Below are 17,000 nucleotides of genomic sequence, written 5' to 3'. Positions count from 1 at the left end.
AATCAGTGTACCACATGAGCACATACACATTCTATAGGAGACAGAATTATTGTTGGTTGGTAGGGAATCAAATACTTATTTTAGTCACTGAAATGCATCTCAATTTCTAACTATCATGTATAATGTCTTTTTGAGGATTTTTGGTTGATATTATATACTTTTGAATAAACCTAAGATAAAAATTATAGACCATTTATTTCTTTAAAAGTGGACAAACTTCCGAAATCAGCAGGGAATCAAATAACTATTTTCCTCACTGTAGCTATCGGCTCTTCTATCAGTCCAGCTATATAATGTTGTGAGCATGGTTGTCTGCCGGCGTGGACATCGTGCCAGGAAATGGACTTTCCACCGCTCAAAATGAGTGTATCTGTCTGTCTAGACATTTTCAGTGGGCAGAAGTGTTGGGAGATGTCAATAGTCTTTTCTGTCATGTTGACAGCGTTAACCACAATTTTGTCCTGCTGTCTCCACATAAATCTTGGCTACAATCTGGACAGAAGGCTTTATTAAAGCAGGGAGAGTGAGGAATGCTTTTTGTTCAAGGCAAATGTATTAGTTAAGATGATGCAAAGATAAGTAAAGAAACAAAAAGGAAGAACAAGATGAAGAGGTTGTTTAGTATGCTTCTCATGTGCTTTGTCAATGTCTCTACTTTTTATCAGATGAGAAAATGTGCCCCATTTCTACTTCTGTCCTTCCTCTTTCCTGTTTCTTATTTATTTATTTTTTTTCATTTTCAGAAGTCTTTCTTCTTGTATCTCCAAATCTTGACTCCTCTCCACTTTATCCCTTTCTGCCTCTTTCTCTTTAAGTCTTGAGGCAGTCACAGCAGAACAGACAGCAAGCTCAGAGAACAAAACAGAGCAAACTGTCAGTGAAACAGAGGCCAAATATTTCACCTCTTGTCTTTCTCATTTCTTGCCTTCCCATTCCTGTTTTTCACACTCAAATCAAATGGCCTGTTTGTATTTAACTTTTTTATAGATGGGTGTCCCAACATAACAGCTTTCATATTTATTAATCATTATCTCTCTTCTCTGCCATTTTGAGGTGCAACATATCATCTGGGGAGGCAGGCAGCCTGTTGGTATACATACTGTTTGAGGAGATCTCCCTGTCTCATTTCCTTTCTTGCATATCTTTGGTTGTATACTCTACAGTATAGTGTCTGTGCAAAGAGCAGGATATGAACATCTACAGCTAATAATTTCAGACATGTTCATTTGCATACAAAGGGCATTTTAAGAAATATAACCATGCAGCTCATGCAAATCTGAAATAGGTGCATACGCTGCCTGTGTACATTAGTCTGTCTTTTTTTCTCTCACTTGTGCTTCACACACACAGACATAGGTATGAATGACTCATAAACTTAGCCATTGCCATGCATCCCTGACTAATCAATACTGATAGATGGAGCAACAACAACCTTTTCTATACTTTCCCATGTCATTCTCTCCCCCGTTCCTCCACATGCACCTCCCTCTTCTCTGCCTCTCTCTCTCCTTTCCTGGCTCATACTGCTTCAGCATCACGGAGCCACCAGCAGCATTAACAGTGAGGGAAGAGACTCTGTTTTCACTCACAGTCCAGAGTGGAGCCAGCACTCGCAAGTGCACAAAAAACGCACACACTCGCATGCACAGGGAGAAAACGGGAGGTGGACGGAGGTGGACGAAGGCTCCAGCGGCAGCATGTCTACTGGCTGCAGTCAGACATGTAGGAGGAGGAGGTGCTCTGCTAGCTGTTCCATGTCAGCTTCAGTCCTTTAAGCACCTCCCATCCCCCCAAACACTCGCTCCCTGGCTCTGCAGTTGCTGAGGGGCTGGCTGGAATGACCCGGGAGAACAGTAGACACAAGGAGTTGCGCTAGACGGAGGTGCCGGGTGTGAGGACTATCTGATCCTTTACCCTCCTGCACTCCAGGCTGACAGACATAAAGCAGACCACTGATCTGCCCCACAGATGCATGCCCATATAGGAGGGCATGGCTGTGTAGACCGAGGGTCTTCATCAAGCACAGCCACAGAAAGAAGGAGGACCACAAAGACAAACAGGTAAGAGGACGGACTGCTGGGGCTCCTCTGCTGGATTTTCCTCTGTATTGATCAGTGCAGATGTGAAGGAATTGGCTATCTGTCGTTTGAGATATAGATTACTTAAATTCTATGACTATCATCTGTGTCCATCTATTGGTTTTACTATGTACTTAAGGATTTGTTGTGTGTGTGTGTGTGTGTGTGTGTGTGTGTGTGTGTGTGTGTGTGTGTGTGTGTGTGTGTGTGTGTGCGTGTGTGCGTGTGTGTCTGTGCGTGCATGCATGCGTGTGTCTCTTTTGCGATTGCCTGCTGTGCTGCTTTGCTGCATGGTCATTGATTAGAAGGGAGATGTGTCTGTGGATGAGCACCGTGACAGAATGATAATGGAATATGTCTCCTGGAAGACATGGTCTGATATCCATCGGACATTAGGGGAATGTCAGTGGGAATGAAGAGGGTACAACAGGCACACATGAAAAAAGGAGAAAGAGTCTGAAAGTCCATGGCATTTCATAAAATTTATGTGAGTGCCATATTGTCTGGACTTCTGCTGCTTTTGGAGATGACAAATTGGCTTTGCTTTTCCTCAGTGGCTCATTTGTAATTAATATATTCATCCCACACTCCACATTTGGCCAGTTTTTATTTAAAGTGTAAAGGCTGTATTTCACAGTATGGCAAAGTACCTAATAGGGCTCATGTTGTAGAAAATGTCACAGAGGGTGAACCCATGGGTGCTGGTTTGGTGCTACATCAAGCCAAGTAGGGTGGACATTGGAATAGGAGCTTGGGCACAGACGAGGAAACTGCATAAATCTACTGAAGAGTTTCAAAAATGTTAAAGCCATGAGTAGTTGGTACAGAGGGTGTGAACAAGAATTAATTCTGACATTCGTATTACTTCCTTCCTTTCTGTGGTTTCCCCAGCAGAAAAGGGAAAAGGTCAGTGAAGAACCTCTGCCAATCGAAGCCATCTCCCCCTCATTACATGACTCTAAAGTGGTTATAGTGCTTTTCGTCTTCAGTGGATGTCAATGACAGGGCAGAAGCAGCCCCAAAGTGCTTTTCAAGGATTGGCCCAGGGTAGATATATGTATTCAGAGATGCCTGTGGCTGGGAGAGATGAGCTGTCCAGTGCCGTTGCATGGAGCATACATCACTGAATGCAGAGCTGTGGACCCAGGAGGAATCAACAGAAAGAAAGTCATTACTTAGATGACAAGGTTTCTTTGATCTCATCATGTGGCTGGGCAAGTTAGAGAAACAGTCGAGAGGGACAAATGGAGAGAATGAGACAGGTGGAGCACAGTTGCAGGCCAGCAGCCAGATGTGGGAACACTCTTCAATGCCATGATTAATTCTGGAGGCGGCACATTTAGCATATGCCAAAAATGTCAATATTTCCCATTATATACAGCGTGTTTTAGGGTGGATGGTGACTGATCGAGAGGCTGATTTTAAAAGCCATTCCCCAACTATCTAGATGCCACTGAAACAGACATTGGTTAGTTTGGTGTTGATTGTGTATTATTTTGGACTTGCACGTTGATTGTGTTTTTTATGTGAGTATATAGAGCCTTTAGTGGACAAGACGAGAGGTTATCAGATAACTTGTTTCTTTTTTATGCATAAAATATGATGAAGAACATACAGGACCAAAATAAATTCTGCTGTACATTGCATTTTCACATGTAGCTACTACTTTATCTTCTCTGTCAACTTCTGCTTAGTCATTAAACAACCACAAGGTTGTACGATACAACAAATTATTACGTGGTGTAGCCAAGTTCTCAGAAGAGGCGTCCTCAATAATGGAACCATCACTGACAAATATCAAGACTGGACATACTTTCAAAATCCAGTAAGCTTAAAAATGGCTATGTGTGATGCACATGTTAGGAGAGGCAGTTGGCAAAGGCTGGCAACTCTGCACCAGCACAGAAAAACACATTTTAAAACATAGCTGGCACTTGATAAACCCTATGGATTACACCAATTACAGTGGAAGGCATTTTAATGAGAAGAAACAACACACATTATTTCAGGCTCACAAACACTTCATGCTGTCAGTTAAACAAAGTGGTTACTGTAGCTTTCAAAGAGACAGATAACGTATACAATCACCACACTGCTTTCTCATACTGGAGTTAAATTTCAATCTATGTAATCTCAACCTTTGGTCTTGATAGTGTAGGTTAAATGATTACTTTCCCACTTTAAAAGCTCTGACAATAATAAAACATGTGATTTTATTTAATTTTTTCTTAAGTGTTATTGGTTTTACAATCAGCAAACTTATCAAAATACAAAAACCACTAGTAATTGATCCATCAAACAAGTGTTGATCGTACAACCACAGTCTAGTGTAACTTCTTCCTCCATGCTATTGATTTCTGTTGTATTTGAGTGACAAATGTTTTCTGTAATTACAACCCCGTCTCAAAAAAATTTGGGATGATGTGTAAAATGTAAATAAAAAGGAATGCAATGATTTGCAAATCTCATCAACCCATATTTTGTTCACAATAGAACACAAACAACTTATCAGATGTTGAAAGTGAGACATTTTACCATTTCTTGGAAAATATTAGCTCATTTTGAATTTGATGGCAGCAACACATCTCAAAAAAGTTGGTACAGAATGAAAAAAAGGCTGGAAAAGTAATCAAAACAAATGGAGGAACATTTGACAACTAATTAATTGGCCACAGGTCAGTAGCATTACTGGGTATAAAAGGAGCATTTCAGAGAGGCAGAGCCTCTTGAATGTAAAGACGGGCAGAGGTTCACCAATCTGTGACAAACTGCATATACAAATTTAAGAAAAAATGTTCCTCAATGTAAAATTGTGAAGACTTTGAAGATCCCACCATCTACAGTATTTAATATCATTAAAAGATTCAGAGAATCAGGAGCAACCACAACAGACAAGCCTAAAGGTCAAATGAGGGCTGCCCAGCACAGAGCTGTGGTTCTGAGATTAAAAATGTAGCAGTGGAGATACGTCAGGCTAATGTACATTTGCTGTGTTCATAATTCATAATAATCATAATTCATCATAATTAAGGAATTTTTCAGTCAATGCAAGCGCATCTTTGTTTTTTATTGAGTTTGGTGTGATAGATCTACAGGCGGTGTCTACACAGATATTTTATTACCATTGATTTTGTTTTTTAGTAAATCCAATGAGTTTTTTCTGTTCATTTTGAAGAGTGAAAATGGAGAAAGATAGAGAGATAAATGCTGTACTATATATACATACACTGAATCCCATCGGCTCAATTTATCAGGTCCGTATACATCATGAGCAATAGCCACACAAAAAGTATAGATTCCACATTCACTTCCTCTTCTGGTCACCCCTGGCAACAGCTGCATTTGAGGGCCAATCTGCCCAACCGGATGCCAGACCTCAGATACACACCCGATACAAAGAAAGACAAAAAAAAAAAAAAAAAAGACAATATCAGTGTAAACTGCCAGTGTTACTGTCGTGATAAATATCTGAGTAACAATATGCATATTAATTGGTCTTTTCTGCCAGCACATTTCTGAGAATCACGCTACTGCTCCACAGAAGAGCAGTGCAGTGTGAAGTTGTTACTTAACTTGGCCAAGATCCCAAAATATCAACTGGGAAAAAAATATGAAAACACATGCAGCAAATATAACAGTAAAACCACACTTTGAACACTGTATTGTAAGCTGCTGTTTGTGTGTGCTGTGATCAGCATTCTGCTTCAGTGATATATAGAGAATTTGAATCCCAGATTTTCTCCAGACACTGGTGTACACTTGCTCCCTCTATGGCTTTAAGTATGGCAAAGTTTGCTGGTTGATTGGTTGGTCCAACAACTGTTTACATATAATATCAATTATTATACTGCATTATTCCATCATGTATGATAAAGATACATTATGTTATCAAATTACATTGAAAATTTGATCACACATTCAGTGACACTAACCATACTAGTAAAATCAACTCAACATTTTAATGTTAGTGAATGTATTGGTGGGTGCATGTTGCTTTGGGGGCTGGTGAGACAAGGACCACGATCCAGAATATCTGCTTTGAGTGACGGATCAGTGAGTGCCAAGGCTTCAAACACCAAAACAAACGTCTTTTTATAACTCTGTAAAGTAATGACAGTGACCTTTTTATATTGATCCCAACATAAAGGGGGAAAACACAGAGGAAACACAGCATTAACACAAAATAGTAATTTACAAGGAATTTGTACCTGCATATAAAGTAATTGGTTGACTTCTGTAGCACATTGTTACATTAAACTGAGATAGGTTCACAGTTTTTTCCAGACAATCTTACAATTTATCAAGGGAGTTTGTGTGCCTTATGGATATTCAAATGTGATGTTCAAAAATAAGTAATTTTTTCATCCTGATGCTCATGAAAATTTAATTTTTGACAGTACCTTCCAAAGTTCTTATTTAACAACGTCTAGCTTTTGTGGCTACAAGTTATTAACGTTGTGTGGTTATGTTTAAAGAGTCACAGATCTTGGTTAGGGAAAGAAATGCACTTGTACAACCCCCAATTAAAAAAAGTTCACCTGATATGTTGTTTATGTTCTATTGTGAATAAAATATGGGTTGATGAGATTTGAAACGCGTTGCATTGTGTTTTCATTTACGTTTTACAGATCGTCTCAACTTTTTTTGAATTTAACCAAACTCTAATGTCGACGGCCCTAACCCAAACAACGCTGAAGTTGAACTTAGGTCTGTGGTCATTCATCCCAGCATGTCCTTGTGACTTGTCATATTGGAACATAATCCCGCCATCACTTATATGTTGCAATTAAGTTGCATTGGAACCTAATTTTAAAAGACATGCTTCCACTTTGCAATAGATGTATATCCAGTTGCTGTAATGTTGTTGTTATTTGTCTTTGGACAGTCTTACTGAATGCTGCCTAAGTCTTAATATAATCTTATATTACTTCTCCAGTTTCTGAAGTTCAAAAGCTGATACATGCAGAGGACAGTGACAGTTGTAACTGAAAATGCTCTGGGTCATGAATCATTTGGTTGATGTGTGCAGTCTTGGGGGAGAGTATCTGTATTTGCAGTCACAATCCTGCAATTATAATTGGTGCATGCTTTACACACAAACAACAACTAAAACTAAAAGCAGAGCCATTACTGCCATCATGTCAATGACTTTTTTTCAAGGTACAAACATAGCCGAGGGCCATAAAGGTAATTGCATTATTAACTGTGGTTCCATGTTCCCTTCTCTGTCACAGTGGTGCTCTAAAGAATGCTTCACAATATCCATATCATTTCATGGTTTAGCATCACAAAAATCCCATGTCTGTCTGCATCCATTCTGCAGCCACATAGAAAACAGAAGACTGCAGTGTTTTCTGGAGGTTCTGGTTCCTGTTCATTGGAAGATCGGTGGATATTATCTTGCAGTTTGAGTTTGTTTTCAGCACCAGAAAAAACAACAATTTTAAATGTGCTATAGATTTGTGTACTGTAAGAAAAATAGCTACAGGGCATGTGATGAAGAGGAGATCAGTGATGTAAACAGGAGAGACCCATCAGCAGTCTTTCTCACAGTCCATCATTAATGTTCACAACTGTGGACATCCAGAAAGAACTAAATCTTTTAACACAGTATTTCTTTCACAACAGAGATGTAGTTAAAACCAAATATATAATGGATTTCTCCAATTTATTTTACACCATCCTAGCACTTCACCTCTCTCATTCTCTGGTCCTGTGTTTTTACCTAATCTTTGTCACCTTCTTGAAATCTGGTTCACATAACATATAGCCCACATATTGCATGGTGAAACAGGCAACTGTAACCTACATTAGATACATTTGAAAATTCTACTTAGCTCCTGCTTACTTTACATGTTTGAAGACACAAATGTCCACCACAACCAAACTCTCATCTATTAACCACAATATCTGTCATCTTTTTCCATTTTTGTTTTGCCTTCAGTGAAAATATTTTCTATTGCCAATTTTAAAAATATAATTAGGCTAGAGGAGTAAATTGAAGTGAGTCTGACTTCAGAAAATATGCAGAAAATGAAAAAGATTCTGATCAAGATAGGCTTTGAGTCTGATGCAAGTCAGAGAAACATAGTAAGACAAGGAAAGAGATGCACATAAGGATGGAGTTGAAGATGATTGATGATCTTTACTTTTCTCTCTGCAGAGGATAAAACAATCTGTTAGAAGTGTAGATTTTGATGGCAGATTTCAAGTATTTTGAGATTCTGAAATTTAGAAAAGTATGAATGCACTATAGCACAAAAATAATCTTGCCTCACTTCAATCATGGCTCAAGATTTAAGATGCTTTTTATGTTAATACTTTAATTGTCTCACAGGTGGCAGCTCAGAGCACAGGAATCTCTAATAGTGATTATTGCTGAATGTGTGCCATTTACTAATGAGCTATCAGAAACTGAAGTGTTTCAACCAGATATAGCTCTATGAAGTGGAAGCACCACATCAGCAGAGTGCAGCTCTTTCAGATTTCTCCTAATCACAGCCTTCGGCAGCCCGAGACTTAAAAAAAAATAATAAATCACAAGATTTTCTGTCTAGTTTCGTTGCTTCCAAGATTACAAACGTTTAAAATCTTCGCACAATTTTGTTTACATTCCTCATAAACAAAAAGAAACCGTATACAGTTGTAAGAAAAAGTAATGGCACTGTTTGCTCTTTAATGGTTTAAAAAGTGTTCGGATTTTCACCAAAAGTAACTAACACACAATATTTCTACGCAGATAAAACACAGAGACAAGATCTTTTTTTCTTTATCAAGCATACCCATTAAAAAAAGAAATGGTCAAAAACATAACAGCAACAGTGTTTTAATAACTAGTTGAAAAGACTGTTGTCCTGTGAAATGCAAAAGAATATGTGGTTTTGTACTGCGAGAAGATAAAGCTTGGCAACATCTAGTGACTTTAGTCAATGTGGCAGCATAACATACTGTTTGAAGACTTCAAAGTTTGGCAGACTGGTGGACATTTCAAAATACACAGACCTTTCACACAGGAAACCAGCGTTTGTGCCCAGTGCACAACTGTTTTTGCAACAGTGAAGTGAAATCAGTAATTCTATAATGTAACATCACATGACATTTAGAAAGTACTGATTTTTAACACAGACTACAGACTGTTCTCCAAACCCGAACATCATTGGTCAGTTCCTAACCCCAGCTGAACCTACCCTTAATGTTTTAGTGTCTAACCCTAACAAAACTGCTGTGTTTGCACATTTTAAATTTCACATCTTTAAGTTTCTGAACAAAAAATGTGTGTGAAACTGGATTAATCGTAATGAATAGTGTCTGCCATTTTGATGTCAAAATGATGTGATGTGCCGTTTCAACAGATGCCTGCCTCCCCTTGTTCCAGCAAAATTTCAACAAATGGTTCATTGATCTGGAGGACTGTTGAGTTGAACCACCTTTTTATTGGGTTGAGGTCTGAGCTCCAACTGGGCCACTTCGAAAGTTGCATTTTGTGTCTCTAAAGACTTGGTTCTTCTTTTACATTATAAATAGTCCTGTGTTCTTCCAAAAGGTCCCTTCAATTCATCTGTCCACAAGACTTTTTCCCTGTATTGTTGTGGAGTCGGAAGGTGCTCTTTGGCAATAGTCAGGCATGCTGCCATGTTGTTGGAGAGACTACCTCTGTCTGTTCTATATGCTTTGTTAATAAATCTAATAACTGTGGTATCACAAGTGGAGATATAGTGTGAAGTAACACTGCATAAAATCTCCTCTACCAAAGAAATTACTAGTCACACACAGTAACCTACTCAGCATTTTGTATTTTCCATCTTGATAACCACATAAATTTGTCAACAGTCAAATGATAAAAGAAAAAGAAACAATCAGAACAACTAATACAATAAGTTTTCAACTAGGTTGCCCACAGGGAAAAATGTGTAATATTCCAGTTAAAAGAAAACACATGCTTTTACATCATATTGCAATACTGCACTTGATTAATGTGAGACGCAGCTACTTGTGATATATTGCTCCAAGAATATAGTATGATTCAACAATATTACAGCCAGACCTACACATATTCTGTTCTAGAAAAAATGAGTTCTCTAGGTTTTTTTTTCAGTAATTGCTTTGCACTGGTTTGTAATAAAAACTATGTTTGACCTCAACAACTTCAGTGCGCTTAAATTCTAGACAGGCACTTGACTGGTTTCATCTGTCAGTCTGTAGAGAAACGCATGGATACATCTCTACAATACCAAACTAAAAACTTGTAACAACAAGTGATAAAACGACTGTAAACATTGTTTGAACTCAATCTGTGGCAGGCTCATTGTGTCCTCAGTCATTGTGCAGAGGAACGAAACAATTATACTCATTTGGAGTCAACATTTTCATAATCCTTTTCATATTTCTCATACATTCACCAAACTCTGACTGCAGAAATGTGTCATAAATCTGTAGCGTGAGCGGGGATCATTAACTTAATATTATGGTCCTTGGAATTATCATATACGACAATGCTGGCTGCTTAGTTTAGGGGAATGTTTTACTTTAAACCTTTAGAGAAAGATAGTATATCTTGTCTGCTTACAAGTTTCTGCACCACCTGTGAATTTCAAGTACAAGAAAAGGAAAAAAAGCCAAAAATGGTCTTAAAAGAGTGGTACTTGAGGCCCATTGTTTTCATATTTAAACAATACAGATAAAACCAGAAATGTGTTTTAATGTGTATTACATTTAAACTAGATTTTTAAAAGCAAAACAAAATTAATCACTGTAAATATTGTACAGCGAACATCTTAGTTTCAAAGAAAAGCTGCTAATGAAAAGGAAGGAACCAAGGAATGCTCTCCTGATACACATGATTTGTTGAAGTAAATAAGTATGATGGTTCATCTCAATCTTCTGTTATAGTCTTTCTCTGGAGACTTGGAAGAGATCTGATGTTCTTTGATGTGTGTGCTACTTCCCCCCTTAAGCAGTGTAAATCAAAGATAAAGCCTTCTCTTATAACACGGGGCCTCACTTCAAAGGTGTAAAAATGAAACACTTTGACATGTACTGTCAGTGCTTATGTGTGTGTGTTTGTGTGTGTGTGTGCATATGTGTTAAACATTGTTGCTCAAAAATTGTGTGTAAATTGATTTTGCCTTTACTAAACGTTCAGGAAATAGGCACAGTGGATTACAGCAACAAACATGCCAGATCTGAGGATCCATCTTTACCATAGAACAAGAGCTTTTAGGGTTGTTTATGCTAAAAGACATAGCTGTTAAGTTAAATGGTGTCTCTAAATTGCCCGTAGGTGTAAATATGACTGTGACTGGTTGTTTATCTGTCTATGTCTCTCTGTGGCTCTGAGATTAGACTTGCGACCTGGCCAGGGTGGACCCTGCCTCTCGCCCAATGACGATAAGGGATGGGATAGGCTACAGCCCCTCACCCCCTGAAAAGGAAAAGTTGTATAGATGAATGGATGCCAAACATTTTGTGTAGCAGTATCTATTAATTAAATAAATGAAACAAAAAGACCCAAAAGACATCAATACCAACCACTCGTTAAAAGGTGTTTGTCCCGCCTTTATTAAACCTATGTCAGAATAGAAGCTTAAACTCACTGTATAAATGAGCTCAGAAGTGGGACCTGTTTCAGTGTGGCTCTAACCTGCAGGTGGCAAGTGGTTTATAGCAAGTCTTAGAATCAACCCAATAAAATAGGAAAACACAGTCAGCAGGGGCTTGGCAACATTAAAACTTCTAAGCATCCTCAAGAAAAAAGTTTTATATTTGCCTTTTAATAGAGAAAATTTATTATGGTGTCAAATTGTCATTTTCCAGAGTAAATATTAGTGCTGTTGGCATCTGAACAGAGAGTGGCCTTTAATTTTAATAGGAGCATAGCAGACGTAGACCACCAACAAAAATCAATGAACATCCCTGTCTAGTTTCGGACACATTAAGTTGAAAGAAAGCCAATTAAAAAAATTCTTTTGCTATTGGGTCGTGTGTTTCATTGTCCAGAAGGCTGACTATCTGCTCTAAGCCTACCTTTGGATGCTTCCCTTGATTGGAAAAAGCAACTTTGTAAGATATCAACTAGAGCTAGAGCCTGTTAATGTCTTCAGATAAACACATTTAACCCATATTTGGAAAATGGAGGACTGTGGATTTTGACTCTCACCAATTACACATGAAGCATCTTTTGAAGGGATCTCTTAAGGGCTGTATTAACAAGGATACATGAAAAACTTGTTTTGTTCATATGGGCACATGACTCTTGTTTTCAGAGACACTTCTAAAATTGTGAATCAATTTAACCTTTGACTTCTACACTAAGACATTTGCAAAAAACTTTTTTTAGTAAAATCATGTTGCTGCCTGTTCATTTAGCAACACTTAAGGTTTGATGTGTCAGATTATCCAATCAGGAAGCACATATGCTCATGGATTGCTTATTAGGTTTTAAGGACCCAAGTAAGGAGACAGCAAGAGAAAGTTTTAAAGTAAAAGGGTTTTATTTTAGAAAATTGGGAGTGAATACAACAGGAAAATCGGTCTACTAGGAGGACAGGAAAACACAAGCAATAAAGGCAACAAACAAAGAATCAGAACATAAACCTAAACACAGGAGTGAGGAAAAATAAAACTAAATCGCAACTGAGCTGGAGAAGGAGGGAAACGAGATGCATACACACATACTGTACATACGAATACACAAAACCAAGAGAGGTGCACACATACAGCAGTATGTACACAGCAGTAAAGCTATAAATAAGGACAATCTAATCATTAAACTGAGTGTACAACAGAGGCAGAAAAACAGTGACAAAGAACAAAACCTCAGACCAAACAGGTAAATGACCTGAGGTTTGCTGTCCAGAGACACAAAACACAGGAAACTGAGGGGAAAGTCGAGTTTAAAATGGGAGGGGAGCAGGTGAAAATACTCAGGGGCTGATTACAGCAAAGACAGGAAGTAAGCTGAGGACAGGAAGTGAAAGCCGGGGACATGAACTAAAGCTGGGGAAAACAGAGACAAACTAAACACAGGGAACAGAATTATGACAGATATGCAAGTCAACCAGCCACTTGACCTGCCAATTTAGGATCATTTTGGGCATTATGTGCAATTAACCTGCCGGTTACTATTACATTACTGCAGCTAATAAAAATATATTTAATCTTTTTACAGATGTTCATATGAGTTCCCTAAATGAACTTATCTAGCTAGCTTTGAATACTTGAATACAAACTGAGGATATTGACACTATTGTACAGATTCCTTCAATATAAATATTGCTGCTGTAAGGTGTATTTTTTTTTAGCTATGACCACTTGTTCAACAACAGTGCCCACCAATGCATGGGGATAATCTGCCATCCAGATCTGCATGTGTGGCTTCACTGTATCTCAAAAAGTATAAAAGCCACAGCTTAGATATTTACACATATAAATCAGGATTCATATGTGTAATGTGTTCAGTAGGCAAATATTTTGTTCTTAAAAAGCTATTTTGTAGCTTAAAAAATTGGATTACTAGTAGTAAACTAGGTTAGAAAATGGGCACAAAATGCGAAATTAGAGACTTGAGCTAGGCTGTTTACTCTGACTGCTTAAATTGACAACTCAACCAAGTGGTCGACCCTGTTTTCTGACGAATCATGATTTATGCCCTTCAACTAAAATATGATCGTTGGGGGGCCTAAAAATTATACCTGAAAAGATATGGCGGAAAAGAAGGTCAAATGCGTAGTTACAGTGCAAGTCAAAACATACCTGTCATTGTCACAGTTATTTGTATATAAGAAAAAAAGGATGTGTTGAAAGGACACAGCGCTGTCAAAGATGAGTGCTGGACAGAGAATCAGAGAGTCAGAGTCTGCCTTTTGTTCTTTGTTTGTTAAGGAATCAATTATCCATCAAAACAGGTATGAGGTGAAATGTAGCTGAAGGCTGAGAACAACTCAATAAAAAGCTGTCCTGCATGTTTACCCTTACTTTCCAATGATTCAAAACCAGATTTTAAACTGTTGCTATGGCACCATCCACTTCTTTGCATTATAACAAACTGGAAAGGGTCTGTCCTGTGCCCCATCTACACCCTGGGCTCTGTCTTGGTTTTATTTTAAAAGCTTTCATTACTAGATAAGAAAGGGTCACAGGGTGGTAATCATTTAGTGATTTTAGTGATGCAAATGTGTAATTACAATTAATCACAGATACTTTCAGTCTCACACACATACGCACAGATACACATGCATAAGAGTTGTGAAGTGATTCATGTAGGTTTGAGTTTTTTGTTGTGTTTGGCATAAAACAAAATATGGCATTTAAAGTTGTGAAATAGAGGACACAGGAGACGATGATGGACTGAGCGACTAAAACTATGTTGCCAGCCTTTTTCAGTGATGTGAGGGATAAAACCCCGACTTTGTCCATATATTTTCCACGATTGTAAATGATGATGAATGCAAAGCAATGTCCTATGCAAAGGGTCAGGGTTATGTAACCTATACTGTATACTGGATTCTCTGTATCGGTGGTGAGTGTGTCCTGGTAACTGGAAAATAATCCACAATCTGAAAATCAACACATCATTGTGAATCCAGTGAGTCAGGCAACATTAGAGATAGAACATATAACTGGCACTTTAATGCCGAACAATAGAATCATTCTAACATGTCTCTCCCTTTTTGTCTCTCAGCTTTTTTGTAATAAGGGCATAAAGTCAAATGTATTATTGGATTACTTTGCCACATGTATCCATCATATGCTCATAAGTTTCATTATATAGTACATTATCATGCAGAGTAGAGCATAATGTGTATTCAATATTATGTACACTTCTTGAAGACAGAGAGTGATTTCCCCTGCAGGTTTTCTGACATAAGTCCCTGCTAGATTCTTCTGTCAACACAACATATCCATGTACAAACACAAGCTACAACCTGAACAAAAAGGTCAGATTTGGAGCTGAATGCAAGTATGTCAATTTCTGTTTTAATCAGACTGAATTCCTGTGAAACTGTGAAACTATTTTGAAAAACACACAGAGAGGGTTTATATTCAGCTGTTTCAGGTTTGTAGTTTTCAGCCCACAGGTCTGGTTGCATGTGCTGTTTGTGTCGACACATTTTAATATGTGTGTGTGCGTGGGCACTCATGCATAAGTATGCACACCCCATGAGAAGTTATTATGGTAAAAGAGACACTTCCCAACCCCCTTCATGCGCATAAGCATGCACACACACAACCACACATGTTCAGGCTTACACACAAAACTGAAGCAGTGGCACTGTGATTGTGCAAGGGTACAGTCATTCTCCTCAGAGAAGACTAATTTAAATTTTTAATGGATTCAGGCTCTTTGAGGAAAATAGAGTAGCAGTTTAACTGAATGCGTATAACCCCTAAGCCCCTCTTCCACTAAATTTCTATAACCCTGTGGGGAAGGATGCAGTCCAATATGAACATTTAATGTAATTGGACACACTAAATGTTATATTATGCAGAATATGTCCTTACGTAAATAGCACTCTCTCATGCCTGGATGACCTCAGTGCCTCTTTATTTTGTCTTTCACATGTTAACTTTGAACCAGGTACCACAGAGGAGATTTGTGTTAATACAACCCTGCCCTGCCTATTTGGCTTCATTCGATTTTGAGCAGAAAAGACCATGTTGATATTTAATACCTATTCAGGAATCTGAGATGTCTGCCTATTGTAATGGGAGATATTCTTGATCACCATGGGTTCCAATTAGAAACACTTTCTACAATGTGATTCACCATTTTGTTTCACTGTGATTATTAAGCTGTATAGCAGAGTGGGAAGCTCCAAAGAATCACTGTGAATCTGAATATTACAAGCACAAAGAACATGTGTAGGACTTTCACCTGACAGGATAATCTTAGAGACAATGTACCTTATTGTTTACTGTGAATATGGAAGAAATTTAAAATCTCTGTTATTTGCCTCGGCTGCTGTATTTAAACATAATGTATAAACAAACAGGCAAGACACAGCAGAAACTGGGGAAGTGTGCTGCTGTGATTATAGGATTCTGTGTTAGTCTGTGCCTCAAACACTTCTAGAGGTCCAACAAGCATAACAAATTCATTTTGCTTACTCATAACACATTTTGTTTTATATTGTGAAACCTACATTATTGCAAAATTCACAATATCCTGTCATTCATTTGAAATTGGGTGAATTTAAAATGAACTCAATGATAACAAATGATAGAATTATAACACTTCTCACAGTTTACACAAAGAAACTGAGAAATATAACTTTGTGAAACTAGAAGTCGTGGCAGAGCTGAATGCAATAAATTGTACATGTGAACCTAATGAAGTGGCCAGTGACTATATTTTTGCATTTTTAAAATCTGTCTTAAACCAGGTTTTTTCCAGCCTGTGTCATATCACAAGGAAACTGCTGCTTCACTCTTTCCACTGCTCCTTTGCCTGGATCATTTCACAACATGCATTTCTTGTCTTATAAATTATTTGCAAACCTGATTTCTTTTTTTAATAATCTGTGGCCTACATTGTTAAATGATAGGTTAGCTTTAAAAAGATACAGACTCAATTTGTCTGTCAGCCTAATATTAACATCACATAAACTCCAGTGTGTATTCTTGCAAAAAGATGTGAATTTCATCCCATGTCACTCATATCAAAGTCACAAAATGGGGTAATTTAATGTCCAGTTTTAACAGGAGGAATGACTACATCAAGCGAAAATGGTTTCAGCAAAGATGTGGGTGTTTTTGTTTGGTTTGTTTATTCCTTGTTGTGATGACCTGGAAAGTAGGAACTGAGATTATGCTCTTATCATCTTTTTCCCTCCTAACATTATCTGGGTCTGGCTGCATATCTTTTAGGTTGAGACGTAAAAGCAGAAACACCATTGATCTTCTAACAGATTGTGCCTTGCATAG

General features: G+C 37.9%; 1 protein-coding gene across 3 annotated transcripts in view; it reads left to right on the top strand.

The window, feature by feature from the left end:
* Positions 1 to 1,527: 1,527 nt before the first annotated feature.
* Positions 1,528 to 17,000, top strand: part of frmpd3 (FERM and PDZ domain containing 3) — an 86,034-nt gene continuing 70,561 nt past the window's right edge. For all 3 annotated transcript variants that reach the window (XM_067519293.1, XM_067519296.1, XM_067519292.1), the window contains exon 1: positions 1,528 to 2,060. The gene's annotated coding sequence lies outside the window, so the exon portion shown is untranslated. The remainder of the gene's footprint in view (positions 2,061 to 17,000) is intronic.

This window comes from Channa argus, chromosome 10 (assembly GCF_033026475.1).
Source record: "Channa argus isolate prfri chromosome 10, Channa argus male v1.0, whole genome shotgun sequence".
In the NCBI taxonomy this organism is placed as follows: Eukaryota; Metazoa; Chordata; class Actinopteri; order Anabantiformes; family Channidae; genus Channa; species Channa argus.
The sequence above is the reverse complement of the archived record's forward strand: the minus strand, read 5'-3'. Positions and strand labels throughout refer to the sequence as shown.